The 14,726-nt window shown below is 36.1% G+C and overlaps 1 long non-coding RNA gene across 1 annotated transcript; it reads left to right on the plus strand.

Annotated features, from left to right (window-relative positions):
• Nucleotides 1–545: 545 nt before the first annotated feature.
• On the plus strand, nt 546–2,349 carry LOC126737072 (uncharacterized). Its single transcript, XR_007660873.1, has 3 exons — nt 546–971; nt 1,167–1,282; nt 2,079–2,349. It is a non-coding gene; the product is annotated as an uncharacterized LOC126737072 (long non-coding RNA).
• Nucleotides 2,350–14,726: the final 12,377 nt, after the last annotated feature.

The raw sequence follows: 14,726 nt of genomic DNA on the forward strand, positions 1-14,726 counted from the left end.
ATAGCATTTGAAATAGCATCAACGGAGGACTTTCTAGAATTTCGGTTTTTATATTGCTCTAATGAGCAATCCCATAAATTCGAATGGGATTCGTATAATCCAATTAATTTTAATGTAAGTTCTCTTGACCAATTGACACTACACGCTTTTCTTTTCTTTTCATATATTTCATTCATTTTCATTAAGCAAACTCGAACTCAGAAACACAGAATATCGGTTTTGTTTCAGAGACAATACTGAAACTCACGTACAGCAAGTGAGACAAATATTTCAAATGAAACACGCATATCACGTATACACGTTGAGACTTGTTCATGAAATAAATGTCTCATGAAATAATGTGTCATGAAATTGTTAACAATATTTCACGTATTTCAAGAGTGTTTCCACTATGAAACTTGAAATTTTTGCCTCATGACACAAAAATTTCATGAAAAACTTTCATCGTGGATCTGCACCTTAAAGGCGCATGTCCACATTGAAATAAAAATGTCATGAAAATTTTAGTTCATTTATTTCATCATGGGTTTTCACAATGAGGATAAAATTTCTTCACTCACAAGTTTTCGCGATAGTTTGAAATTTTTGGTTCATGAGACACGTTGTACTATATTCTGCTGTTTCCGCAGTGATTTGATTGTTTGTGTGTATTTAGAAGCGATGGTTGCAGAAAAAGATCGAAGAATGCTGCAGCTTATTATTATTTAATAGCTTCCCGAAAAGATCTCATAAATTTTGGGTACGCGATTGGATTAAGCAAAGACAAAAACACAATTTAATGACTAGCTTATTGGAAAAGTTAGAATTAAAAGATCAGGAGTGTTACAAAAATTTTCTCAGGATGTCGGCGGCCGATTTTTAGTATTTACTTAGCAAAATAAAACCTGCGATAGCAAAAGAGAATACATTCATGCGAAATTCAATTCCAGCAGCTGAGAGATTAGCACTGACTCTTCGGTTTCTAGCAACAGGTAAGTAGTTATTAGCTCTTTTCGGATTTCACAATGGGACGGCGTTAGAACCGTTTAAAGCAGCAGACCAGTACAAATATTAACAAATGTTATGATTTTAATGATATTACTATGACATTCGGTCAAATTGCTTTGAACCATTCTAGAAACATCCTAATAGGAAACCCGAAAAAGGCCAATATATTTTTTTTGTAGGTGATAGCTACCACTCACTTATGTATTTATTTCGTATACCTGTTTGTACTATATCAATAATAATATATGAAGTGTGCTCCGCAATTTATAATATTCTAAAAGAAGAATACCTACATGTAAGTTCAATTAATTAACAATATATTTATTATAAAAGTTGTATTTTACATTTTAAATAATGCAGATCCGCATTCCTCATAATACTTCACAAGACTATTTCTAGACAACACTATACACACTTACCAGACTATGTCATTATCCTCATCATCGGCAATGAAATGTGTTCTACCGGGGTATCATTAACTGCTGGTGCCAATGAAGGATTATTTACACAAATGGATTGACACTCTAAAGGTTTATTATAAGTAAACAGCTGCAACTGTGAAGAAAAATCGCTTGAAATGGCTGGATCTTCATTAATAAACAAATTATCATTATGTAGCCTGGACTCACAGCTATTATTCATATTTAAAATGATTCGCTGTATTTCTCATTTTGCATGCCAAATCAGGAGCTTTCAAATGCATGTTTCGCAATTCATCCGCCACATAGTCTCCAAATATTTCAAAGGAATCTGCTGTCTTTGACATAACTGCAAGACATCGGTCCAGCAAGACTTGCTCTTGGTCTTTTTTTTCTTTTTCTCAAGCTTAAATATGTAATTGTATCTTGAGACATACAAGATGACGGTGTAACAGGTGATGGAGAAGCCACTGGAGTGTTGTAATTCGAAGCATCTGACATTGAAGAGTCTCGCAAAACTTCTTTGCTATACTTTGAATAATTACTTCCTTGATCTTCTGATAAATTACTCTATGAGTTATCATCAGCTATATTGTCTTCGGAACATAGTACCTAAAATTATTACTTATTTAGATTATACGTTTTTGCTTAAGCATGTTTTTTTATTTGCAGACACCAACCACTAAAGAAGAGTGGTTAAAAATTTCACAGCACATTGAGGATAAATGGAACTTTCCGAACTGCTTAGGTGCCCTTGATGGTAAACATATACATAGTAAAGCACCTCAACATAGTGGAAGTCTGAAACACAGAATATCGGTTTTGTTTCAGAGAATAGTGAAACTCACGAACAGCAAGTGAGACAAATATTTCAAATGAAACACGACGCATATCACGTATACACGTTGAGACTTGTTCATGAAATAAATGTCTCGTAAAATAATGTGTCATGAAATTGTTAACAATATTTCACGTATTTTAAGAGTGTTTCCACTATGAAACTTAAAATTTTTAACTCATGACACAAAAATTTCATGAAAAACTTTCATCGTGGATCTGCACCTTAAAGCTCTTAGCGAATTACTTACTAGGTTATCGAAATATCGTCTTAATTTGGATATAGTTATTAAAAGTAAGTCGGTATTAATAACTTCAGGAGTTCACTGTTGCCCATAATTATAATATTTTAGTTTGTAAATTTTCGCTTCATCAAATTTATTCTTGTACATTTATATGAAAACTTAATTACCTTGAAATAATGCATTTTAAGGGATTTATAATTAGCTTGACACGTTTCAAATATTTGATTACTTGGTGCTTGTTTTGATATTATAGTTCTGAATTCAAGATCTTTGTAGCTCCTTTAGACTGCTAACCTTTCATGGGGCGAAATTGCCTTTTTCATGTAAGTGTTTTTTTTTCTGTATGTGCGGAGGCACTAACCGCAGTATATGGTGAGTAGGTGGTGAGAAAAAACGCTCTTGACCATCCTCATCGTTCTTCTTCTTAATAATTTCACTAAACAAAAGGCTATTATTGAACAACAAAATCAGTGGTTCCTCCACGGTCTACCAAAAACTGATCTAAAAACGTACGTTACAAGTCTCAAGGGAGTATCCTACTGTTTCAACCATCATACTTGACCCTTTTGACTGACAGGCAAGACCTAAGGTAAAAGGTTATGTCTAGACCGGGCTTTAGCCTGTCTTATGCCAGGTGCTTCAGTTTATCTTCGGAGCAGACATTTTCTCACACACATTTCCTAAATAGGGTTTTTAATAGTACACATGTATAAAAGTGATATAGTAGTATCGTAAATAAATTAGGTAGCCAACATAGTGATCAAATTATTACCCATTGTATGGTCATAGTTGAGTCCTGGCTTGAGCATGGTTGTTTATATTTGCTTAAACAAAAGTCAGGACCATTCACACATTTCATGCCTCACTTTCATCAAATAGTCACAGTTCCAAGAAAAAAGTTATATCAATACCTTAAAAAATTAATAGATTCATTCACACAATTCCGTTACTGTCACCGACTTCAGTCTTGGTCTTTGTTCAGACAAAATTTAAAAGGCCTATTCATACACGGCTGTCAGCGTTCCATCTCAGTCTTATGCGGTTAATTATCTTTTACAGCTATTCATACACAATAGTCAATAATTTTTCTAAATGCTACCTCCAGAGTCCAGTTGAGCGCCAATTCAGTACAGAAAATTAATTAATGAAATGATATTCTATGATTATTTAAAAAGTCCAAATATTATTTTTACAGACTCCTTAATAAAATAGAAAATCAATTGAGAAAGCAAGATTGCAGAATGGCTATTACATCAAGGCAACGACTAAATATACGATTGTAAAATACGCTTTAAAATGTGGTTTATTACCTGTCAGAGTTGTTCTTAGCCAATGGGTCTCTACAATGCAAATTCACTCAACAGTCATCCTTCTTATATTGTTAGACATAAACTCGAACATCACATAAAAATAATAAAAAAAACAATATTTACTGTTCTGTCAACTTTTGGCAATAATAAAATATACTCACCGAGGAACTTCCGTTCCCTTGCATCATCTCAGTCAACATCAATTTACACAATGTCACATTTCAATATATACATATGTCAAACATGTTATCTTCCTTTATTTGACGACTAGCTAGTGTCACCTAGAATAGTAAGGGCTTCCCCAGACGCTCCACTGCCGCTAAACAGAGGGCATCTCAACGAATTAGACAAAGGATATATTTCTACTATATCCTTCTGTTTATTCGTGTCAATCGAGCCTCAGGTAAGGCCCCCAGTCTTACCAGACAGCACTCGAGGAATTGCGCATCGTTCCTAATTGAACAGAGGCTTTCACACCTACTTGTGCGGGCATCTTCAAGATGCGCAAACCTGCAGATGCGATCTGTACAAACTTCTCATAATGGCCACATATCTACTCAAGATCAACTATTTCTCACATATTCACCACTATTAAATTTAGCAGCCTGGTTTAACCAGTAAACACAACTCTTTTTCCAACACACCACCTTACACACATTTCTCTCAAACGTTGCTTTCTGACTGACTCCCAATTAATATTTTTGGGTGTCCCCTTAACTCAATGAATATTAGAGATCTTTAGCAATATACGTTATTTTAAAGATATCAAGTTATTAATTGATTATGGAATTAATTAAATTGAGATAGAATTATTATAGATCATTAAAAGAGTTTTGTTTTAAATGAGAATACATATATTAAAATATAAAATAAAAAAATATATAATATAATAAAATGATAAAAATAAAATATGTTTTACACGATTAAATTTTTAATGAACGTTGAAGACGTTTATTATAAAAATTTTACATATTATTTATGCGTTTTGACTTAAAGAACATAAAAAGAGAAATAGGTTTAAAAGAAATAAGTTAAGTTTAGAAAGATTAAACTAAAGTAATACTTCATTGCAATTAATTCAGGCATAACCGTTGCTGCAAAAGTGCATTTTGGTTGGTACATTTGGGACCAACAGGCTTCACAAAAAAATGAATGTCATTGCGTTTAAGTCATAAAATTTCTTCTAAAAAAACCAAAAGATTTCTTTAAGAACATTTTGTAAAATTGATTATTGTTGGGCTTCACACATGAAAAATTTAATCACGAAACTAAAGGATGTCAGGAAAGATTTGGTATTAATGTATGACTGGGATCGATTTCTCTCTCTCTCTCTCTCTTTCTCTCTTTCTTCATGTACCCTGAATTCCCTCAGAGAGACATTATGGTCTCAGCTGGCAGGGCTATTTGAATGTAGTTTTGTACTCTCGTCTCAACTGTATGTATTTGTATGTATTACATGCAGTTGAGACTCATCTTAAAGGAGAGTGTAAGGTTTGTCAGTTTCGGAGCACAGTCGCCTATTTGTCCCATGGTGCATCCGGCCTACTTGCGGAATTAACCATGGGCTAGAATCGCCACTATATAGGAATCAGCATACCTACATGAAAGGGAAGTCGACAGAAACGGCACTTCACTCTGTAGTGAGCAAAGCTGAAAAAGCCGTAGAGAACAAGGAAATAGCACTTGCTCTTTTCTTTGACGTGGAAGGAGCATTTGATAAGGCAAAAACAGATACTATCTGCCAAGCCCTCCTGACCAGGGGCACTCCGCCTCATCTGGTCCGGTGGGTCAAAACGGCGCTGGAAGTCCGGAAGATCAGTGCTACACTAGGAGATTGACGTGTCGAGACTAGGGTGAAAGGCGGTTGCCCGCAAGGCAGTTGCCTTTCGCCACACCTTTGGTGCCTGGTGATGGACAGTCTCCTCAGGAAGCTAAAACTTGAAGGATTCTATGTACCAGGTGGCCAACTAAGAATAGACGTCGGCGATATCTCAGGCCCTATTAGTCGTAGCGCCTTGAAAAAAAAAATTGTGATAAAAGTGGCCAAAAAAAATGCTGGAAATTATTTTGAAGTTCATTGGTTAACCGCTAGAGGGCGCCGCAGCTTCTTTAAATTTAAAAATTGCATTTTTGCCAAAAAACCTCCAATAACGTACACCTCAAAATATTATATTAATATTCTAGTATTAAGATTTTCTCACAAAAAAGTTTCTACAAAAATTTCTGTCAGTTGTCAAATAAAGCGGTGGGGGGCGTTTTTAGCTTGAATAAAGAAAACAGCTGAAAATCAGCTATGACTGGACCGATTTTTTTTTAAGTCTATTGTTGCCTTATTTTTTCAACCAAAAAAAAAATTCAAATTACTTTTCCTAAAATCCGCTAGAGGGCGTTGACTTGTGACTAACCCTTTCTGACGGATTATTTCAAAAAACTCAAATGCAACTATATATATTTTTTTACGTCAGTAAAAGCGAGGAAGAAAACCAAAGAAACTGGTGAAAATGGCACTTCGATATCGATTCGATAAAATGGCCATAAATTACTATTTGCTTAGACAAGCTGAATAAACTCGTATTAACTAAGTATTTTTAAAAAGAAACAAACTCAGTAGTGTTTTAGAAAATCCGAGATATAGAATTTATCGTTATACGTTTATTTATACAGGGTGTTAACTAAATAAAGTTGACCAATTTGGCCTATTTTGGGAAAACTGTGCATACAGTTCATAGTTGTTCTATAGGAAAGTATTGAAAATTTGGCACCATACCATACCATAAAAAGTTAATTAAAGATACAACAATAAAATAATTTGACACTTGTAACAATTTTGATGATACCGGATGTAGATGAAAACTTGTTTTTTTTAAATCGAACACTCTATAATATGTTATTTGATATTTAAATTCTACATACAATTTTAAGAAATCTTAGTTGGTACAATAAATAATATGTTATACACATAATTTATTTAGTGCCTCCCCAAATGTTCAAAATGCATTCCATCATTTTCTATGCACTGACACATCTTTTGTTCGGTAGACAAAACTGCAGTCTCTACTTCAGCAAATGAGAGAGTCTGCATGCAATCCCTAATCCGGCCAATCATATTTTGTCGCGTCGTTTGCGTTTTTTGTTTCGTCGCTTGTTGCAAAAACAATTTCTTTAACTCGACCCCATAAATAAAAAAAAAATCCAGGCACGTTAGGTCTGGTGATCTAGCCAGCCATAGAAAGGTACCGCCCCGTCCTATCCATCTACCAGGGTAGGTGGCATCTAAAACTTCGGGCGAAATGTGCTGGACAGCCATCGTGCTGGAACATCATTCGTTGGCGAATTTCAAGTGGCACATCCTCTAATAAAATTGGCAATTCCTCCCTTAAAAACTGCAAATGATTTGCACCATTTAGTGCGTTGTTAAAAAAAATGGGCCGATAATTCGACCTCCTAATATTCCTGCCCAACAATTTAAAGACCAACGGCCTTGATGCTAGACTTCTCGCATCCAGTGCGGATTCGTTGGTGACCAGTAATGAATATTGTAGAGATTCACGCCTCCATTGCTGTGAAATGTAGCCTTATCTGTCCACAATATGTTTGAAAGCACCTGAGGATCCTCTGCAATCATACCCAAAAGCCAGTGACAATGGTCTAGCCTTCGGTCAAAATCTTGTGCACTTAATTCTTGATGCAGGACTAAATGATATGGATGAAACCTGGAACAAGATGATGACTGCTGATTCAACAGAATAGACCAATCTGGTGCTTTTTGTGTAAAAATTAATTAATTTTACATTTAAAGCATCATCATCAAAAAATGAACTCTCCTTAGGAAAATTAAGTCTCATCGCGTATAGTGAAGATTAATATCCAAAAGATCGCTTACCTATACCACTCCTTAAGAATATTCTGAACGGTAGTTCGATTTACTCCCAGGTCGTGCGCTATTGTTCTAGTAGGTACTTAAGTGAGGATTAAACTCGACGTAGGCTAAAACATTTAATATGTTGTCTTCGGTGCGTCCCCTGCGTTGTCTCCGAAACACGGGCAGCCGAACATTTTTAATCGTTCGCAAACGATGTATGATCCGAAGAAAAACTTTTGCAATAGGATGGCGTCTATCAGGATACTGATGCGCATACACTCTTGCAGCAACTGTGGCATTTCGCATACATTCAAAATAAGTACCTATTATGTCAAACGCCTCTTCGTTTGTGTAAAGCATTGTTAAACAAAGCAATACGAAAAACAGAGATAAAAAGTTAAGGAACAAAAAACTTGAACAAAACACAAAAAACTGGAACAAAATAGGAAAAACTGGAACAACACGAACAACTGGCACAACACGAAAAACAGGAACAACACGGAAAACTGGAAAAACAAAGTTCGCAATGCGGCGAACTAACAAGAAAACTATTGGATGTTATTAGCAAGACTTCAAAACGCTTTAACAATCGCAAGAAGAGACGCTAAAATGACATTTAACTGAAATATTTACATATTTTGCTTCCATGGTTACCTGCCACTTTTGTTTCCATAGCCTACTAACTCAACTTTCCTATGCACAGTTTTCCCAAAATAGGCCCATTTGGTCAACTTGGTTTAGTTAACACCCTGTATAAATAAACGTATAACGATCAATCCTGTATGTCGGATTTTCTAAAAGAGTACTATGAGTTTGTTTGTTTAAAAAAATAAGTATTTTTTTAAACAAAAGGAGTTTATTCAGTTTGTCTAAGCAAATAGGAGTTTATCGCCATTTTTGTCATTTTTATTTTCGAATGTACACTTTTTTTTATAACTTTTGTTTAAGAAATGATCTTGAAGTGCCGTTTTCACCAGTTTCTTTGGTTTTCTTCCCCGCTTTTAATGACGTAAAAAAATATATATAGTTGCGTTTGAGTTTTTTGAAATAATCCGTCAGAAAGGGTTAGTCACAAGTCAAGGCCCTCTAGCGGATTTTAGGAAAAGTAATTTGAAATTTTTTTTTGGTTGAAAAAATAAGGCAACAATAGACTTAAAAAAAAATATTTAAAAAAAATCGGCCCAGTCATAGCTGATTTTCAGCTGTTTTCTTTATTCAAGCTAAAAACGCCCCCACCACTTTATTTGACTTAACTGACAGAAATGTTTGTAGAAACTTTTTTGTGAGGAAATCTTCCTAGAATATTAATATATTATTTTGAGGTGTACGTTATTGGAGGTTTTTTGGCAAAAATGCAATTTTAAGATTTAAAGAAGCTGTGGCACCCTCTAGCGGCTGACCAATGAATTTCAAAATAATTTCCAGCATTTTTTTTGGCCACTTTTATTACAAATTATTTTTTTAAGGCGCTACGACTATTAGGTCCTGAGATATCGCCGACGTCCATTCTTAGTTGGCCACCCGGTACAGACATACGCGGACGACAAACTAGTGATGGTCACGGGTAAAATCGGGAACACAGTCTGTGAGCGAATGCAAGTCGCGTGCGGGATAGTGAAACAGTGGTGTACGGAGATAGGGCTGTCGGTCAACCCTTTTCAGGGTTGTTCTTTTCAGACCGAGCTCATTCTCTTTACTAAGAGGCGGAATTTAACAGGCTTTAAACCTCCCATTGTATCAGACTCGCCTAACTTTGAGGCAGCAAGTCAAATACTTGGGAGTTACCTTAGACAGCAAGCTCACGTTTAAAACTCATATAGAGCAGGCAGTAAATAAGGCAACGGTCCTAATATGGTAATTACGGCGAACAATAGGTACAAGATGGGGTCTTAAACCCCACGTGCTCTAGTGGCTTTATACTGCAATCAGTCATACGACTGACGATCTCGTACGGATTCGTGGTATGGTGGCCAGCCGTATTGAAGGTCATTAACGCCCAAAAGCTGACCAGACAGCAAAGACTGGTCTGCTCGGGAATAACTGGAGCTATGAGAACAACTTCCTGAGCTACCATGTGGTTTCCAGGCCTGGTACACAAATCGATCATGAATGAAAAGCACCAATTCAGCCGGAGCCGGAGTGTACAGGATGGAAACGAACACTGGGAAATCCTTCCCGCTAGAGAAACACACCACAGTTTTCCAAGCGTAGGTGCTATACTTAAGGTAGCAAACAAATGGGAGGCATTGGAAGGTAATGGGGGGATTTGCATCTACTCCGATAGTCAAGCTGCCCTCAAGGCGGTTTAGAAACCCAGGGCCAGCTCAGCGCTAGTCCAGAAGGATGTACAGAAGGATGTAGACAGGCCAAGGAAATGATACCAGACCACGACGGCTCTAAAGCAAGGCGACTGCTAACAAAGACTCGACAAAGTATCAAAGACTTGGTGGAAATTCTGACTGGGCACAACAGTCTAAACAGGCATTTACACCTTCTTGGTATAAGAGAAAGCCCACTCTATCTGAATTACAGGGGAGGAAACTTCATACCTGTATCTGTGATAGGTGGAGTCGCCTAAGAAGTAAAATTTTCGGAGCAACGACACTTCAACGGGAAGATCTTAAAGATCTAAACCGGGACAACGTGCAAGCTTTTATTAAAAGGACGGGCCTGAAGACCGCGCATTTGAGTGGAGGCGTAGAGGTGGGTGGTTCTGGGGTTGGCGTAAAGGGACTACCCTTACTACTACTACTACTACTACTACTACTACTACTACTTCTACTAACCATGGGCTAGGGGTATAAAAGGGTTGGGCTGGGAGCGTGTTTTAGAGGAAAGGAAATGACAAACAACAATGATGTGCTTTATAATTTAAAGAGTTTTAATTTCTGGGTTTTTTACATAACTCAGGTAACTCTAACAAAAAGAGAACTCCGTTACTGGATTGGGATTCGCAAAACATCCGGTGGGCTCTGAATTTATAACCACGCATAGCAAAATAAAAATTGCTCATATAGGCTAGCTACAGCTTGCTTAAGCAGATCTGTTCTCTAGAGTGAGAGGCATATAAGCAAAAACCTAATAAGCACAAAAGTAGTTTTTAGTCTATTTTAGGGCGTTTTAAAACAGCTTTCGCCGGCTTAGTAAGGTTGGCACTGTCAACAACCCGGCACGTGATGTAGAGATTAACGAGTAAATACTGGAAGCTTTTAGTACGGGCCACACGTTCACAGAAAATCTACTCAATTAATTTTGTTTTTTCTAGTCAGGAGTTGCATCCTTAGCAGCCCTCAGTCCATTCATAGTACAATTCAGTTGGTATTACCAACTGAAGTTGTGTAGTTGGTAATACCCTCTGTCGAAAATTTGAGCTTCTTTTTCCATAGAAAACTTAGAACAAAGAGCGGTAAAACGTTTCTTGCAGTGAAAGGGATACTTTCGATTTTTGAGCATAGTCGCTAATACATTCCATCTAGAAAACCCAAGGTTTCAGCTTCTCTGATGGCTCAGCTCCCAAGGATGCAAATCCGGACTAGAAAAAACAAAATTAATTTTAGAGTAGATTAATTTCTGTCAACCTGTGGGCCGAAGTAATAGGCAGAACTCTTGTTGGGCCACATCATCTACCAGATCATTTAGATGAAGCTAACTATTTACAGTTTCCGCAAAATGATCATTTAGCGAAACTCTCTGAACTCTTGGAACGAGAAAGGCCAATCATTTTTCAAAAAGATAGTTGTCCAGCGCATTGGACTTTGGCTGTCAGGAATAACTTAGATGCCTGATTTTCTGGACCCACTCGATCGCCTGGATTTTTTAGCCTGAGGCCAGACAATAGAGATCTTGCATACATAGCAGAGATAAGATCGCGGGAAGAGTTGGTTAGCAGAATGAATCAGGCATTTGACAGACTGAAAGAAGATATGTCGATAAGAGTTGCCACCATTAAAGTAAGAAACAGGGCCCGTTTCCACAGACGTAAATAGCTCTAAATGGTTTAAACAAACAATTTGTGCTTTATTAAACGTTAAAACTTGACATTACCTCACAATAAGATGCCCCAAAATTGTGGCTCTACTTCTGAGAATTGACCAGACATCGACGTAAATGATAAAATAAAAAAACTAGGGGTATTTTATAAAGGTTTGAAAGATGAAAGCAATTATATTCAAGCGTAAAATCACGTTTCAATGTCTATTTGTTTTCTGTCAGTTAACACAAAAATGGTTGGAATTCTTGGTATTCAATTAAAAAGACAAAACAACAAAATACACTTTGAAACTTAAATGTAAATTGTAACTTGCTGTATATTACCGAAGTGTGAAATTTGGTATTTGTTGGAAAAAATATAAGTTGCAATAAAAAAATTAGAAACGAATTTTAACCTATACATGTTTGCCTTAAAATGTTAGAAATTTAGTCAGCTATCATCCTCTTGGGTTGCACTTACCCTCCGCACACCCAGTATATGTACATCTTTTCTATTTTCCTGTCGTAAATGTATAAACTTTATTGACATTATTTACTGGCGCCATGCAATATTATATTGATCATTACTTTTAGTGTCCTCCAAATGTATGCGCATCCCTGGTGTTATATATAAGAAATCCGTTTATTGCATAAATCGTATATAACTTTCAAGTACAATAAATGCATTTAAGAGAGAAAACTGGTTTCATAAAGTGGTGCAATGACTAATAAATTAAGATATGTAGCTTGGCGCCAGGAAATAGCCACTTCTATCAATCGATTACCACAGAAAAAAAACAGGTTGAACGGCAAACCGGTGCGATGAAGAGCACTTCTTATCTGTTTGTCTTAAGACTCAAGTATAAGGGGTGATGGCTTAAGCTCTTGTATAAATAAATAACATTAAAAAGCTTTGAAAACCTTTTTTTGTATTCCTTATATGGGTGATTTTAGTAAAAAGGGATGAAATAAAAATTCTGTTCAATATTAAGTTAAAAGTAACCATTTTGTGAAATAAGTTTTGGTAAACAGCTTTATTTTATGTATAACATTTTAGACCGATTATAATTTTGACGAAATTGTAAGAAAAATTAAAAATTGGATGTCCATTGCGTGCACCTTTTTTTCCACGAAAAAGACATTTTTGATATTTTTCTATTAAACAAACGATTTAAGCAAAATGAGTATACACAACAAATAAGAATAGAACAAACCAAAAAATAATAATTCCAAAAGCAAGAATATAACTAAAGTCAACTTAATATTTACTTTAGAAACAAGAACTTTTTCTTCACATTTTAAATATAAAGTGTTCATCTGCAATACAAATCTGTTTAATTTCGGATATATTGACATTATCTAAATCAACCACTTTAGACCATATAAACACAAAATTAAGTGACTACATAGACCCCAAATCATAGGAACAAATCAGCCTTACCAGCTTTTTGTTAAAGTGCCTCTCGGGAGGTTTTAGGATCAACCTCAAAATAGTAGAGCTCCTACTATTCACGAGGAGACGTAACCTTAGCATACCGTCTCTCTGGGTGAGGTGTAGTTGCAACACTCCAGGACAGTTCGATTTCTGGGAATCCCATTAGATTCCAAACCGTCCTGGTACGACCACACAGACGCACTAGACACACTGTTTGGCCTTCCGCCATTTGGCCTGGTGGTGCAATTCACGCCTTGGTAAACTACGGGCTGGTTAGACTGGTCATGCAAACATCTGATCTCAGGCGGTACCACGAAACTCTCAGGGTTTTTTAGAATGCATTTTTTTACAAAGGATGTGGTACAAATGATTAGTGGTTACATAAGCAATTTTGAGGGAAAATTGATGATAACATGTAAAATTAAAGAAATACTTATCTAAATTAAATGTTAGTATTTTGGTTTTTTAGTTATTGTCGTTGTGGTTGTCAATGTCAAAAAGTGAATGTATTTCGGTGAAACTATTTGAACAATTTTTACATTTGCAAGTGGTGTTTATTCTTTTTGAGAGGCGATAGCGGTGTCATCCTGCGTTTTATTAGTAACTACACTTTATTACCTACTGTTATTGTATGAAATATGAGAAAATTAACCGAACGTGAAAAAATCGAAATCTTGCGCATGATTGGTTTCAGAGATGTGTCGCGTACTCAAAAGGAGGTGGTTTAGTTGTTTAATGCAACTCATCCTGATCGGTCGCCTATTAGCCAAAGCATGGTAAGCAGAGTTGAAGCAAAGTTTCGTGAATTCGGACATGTTCGGGATACTCAAAAAGATGATCGGAATTCAATAACTAAAGAAGATTAGCTTAACGTTCTGTTAACGGTCCAAGATAATCCCGAAGCAATAATCACAGGCACGACTTCTAATGTTAATTTATCGCCATCTACTATGCAAGCAAAGTTCCCATCTTATAAAATATTCTTACTTCAAGAGCTATCCGAAGATGATTTTGATCGCTGAAATGAATTTTGTAAGCAAATGCAGCAAATATGTAATGATAACAATAATTTTGTAAAACGGATAATATTTTCTGACGAAGCAACGTTTACTCTAAACGGCCATGTGAACAGACAGAATTTTCGATACTGGGCGACCGAAAACCCTCATTGGTTCACAAAACGTCATACACAATACCCTCAAAAAGGCAATGTGTGGTGCGGTATAGTGGAGGGAAGAGTTTTAGGACCTTACTTTGTTGATGAAACTCTCACTGGTGAGAGGTATTTGGATTTTCCTCAAAATAATCTGATCCCTCGCTCTGATAACTTTGTACCCGGATTTGGAGGAACCCAATATGCACCAACGTGATCTTTTTTTTCAGCAAGATGGAGCCCTGCCACACTATGCTTTTACCCGTTCGCAATTATCTAGATGTTTTTCTAGAGTTTTTCTAAATCGTTGGATAAATAGACGAGGGTTCATTGAATGACCACCCAGACCGCCAGATTTAGCTCTCTCGATTACTTTTTATAAGGATACTTAAAAAGTAAAGTGTATGTCACTCAACTAGCGAGTTTAGAAGATTTTAAAGAACAAATACGCCAGGAAATTAGAAATATTATAAAACCATATTATTAAAATAAATACCATATTATATTGA

The sequence above is a fragment of the Anthonomus grandis genome, chromosome 6 (assembly GCF_022605725.1).
Source record: "Anthonomus grandis grandis chromosome 6, icAntGran1.3, whole genome shotgun sequence".
Lineage (NCBI taxonomy): Eukaryota > Metazoa > Arthropoda > Insecta > Coleoptera > Curculionidae > Anthonomus > Anthonomus grandis.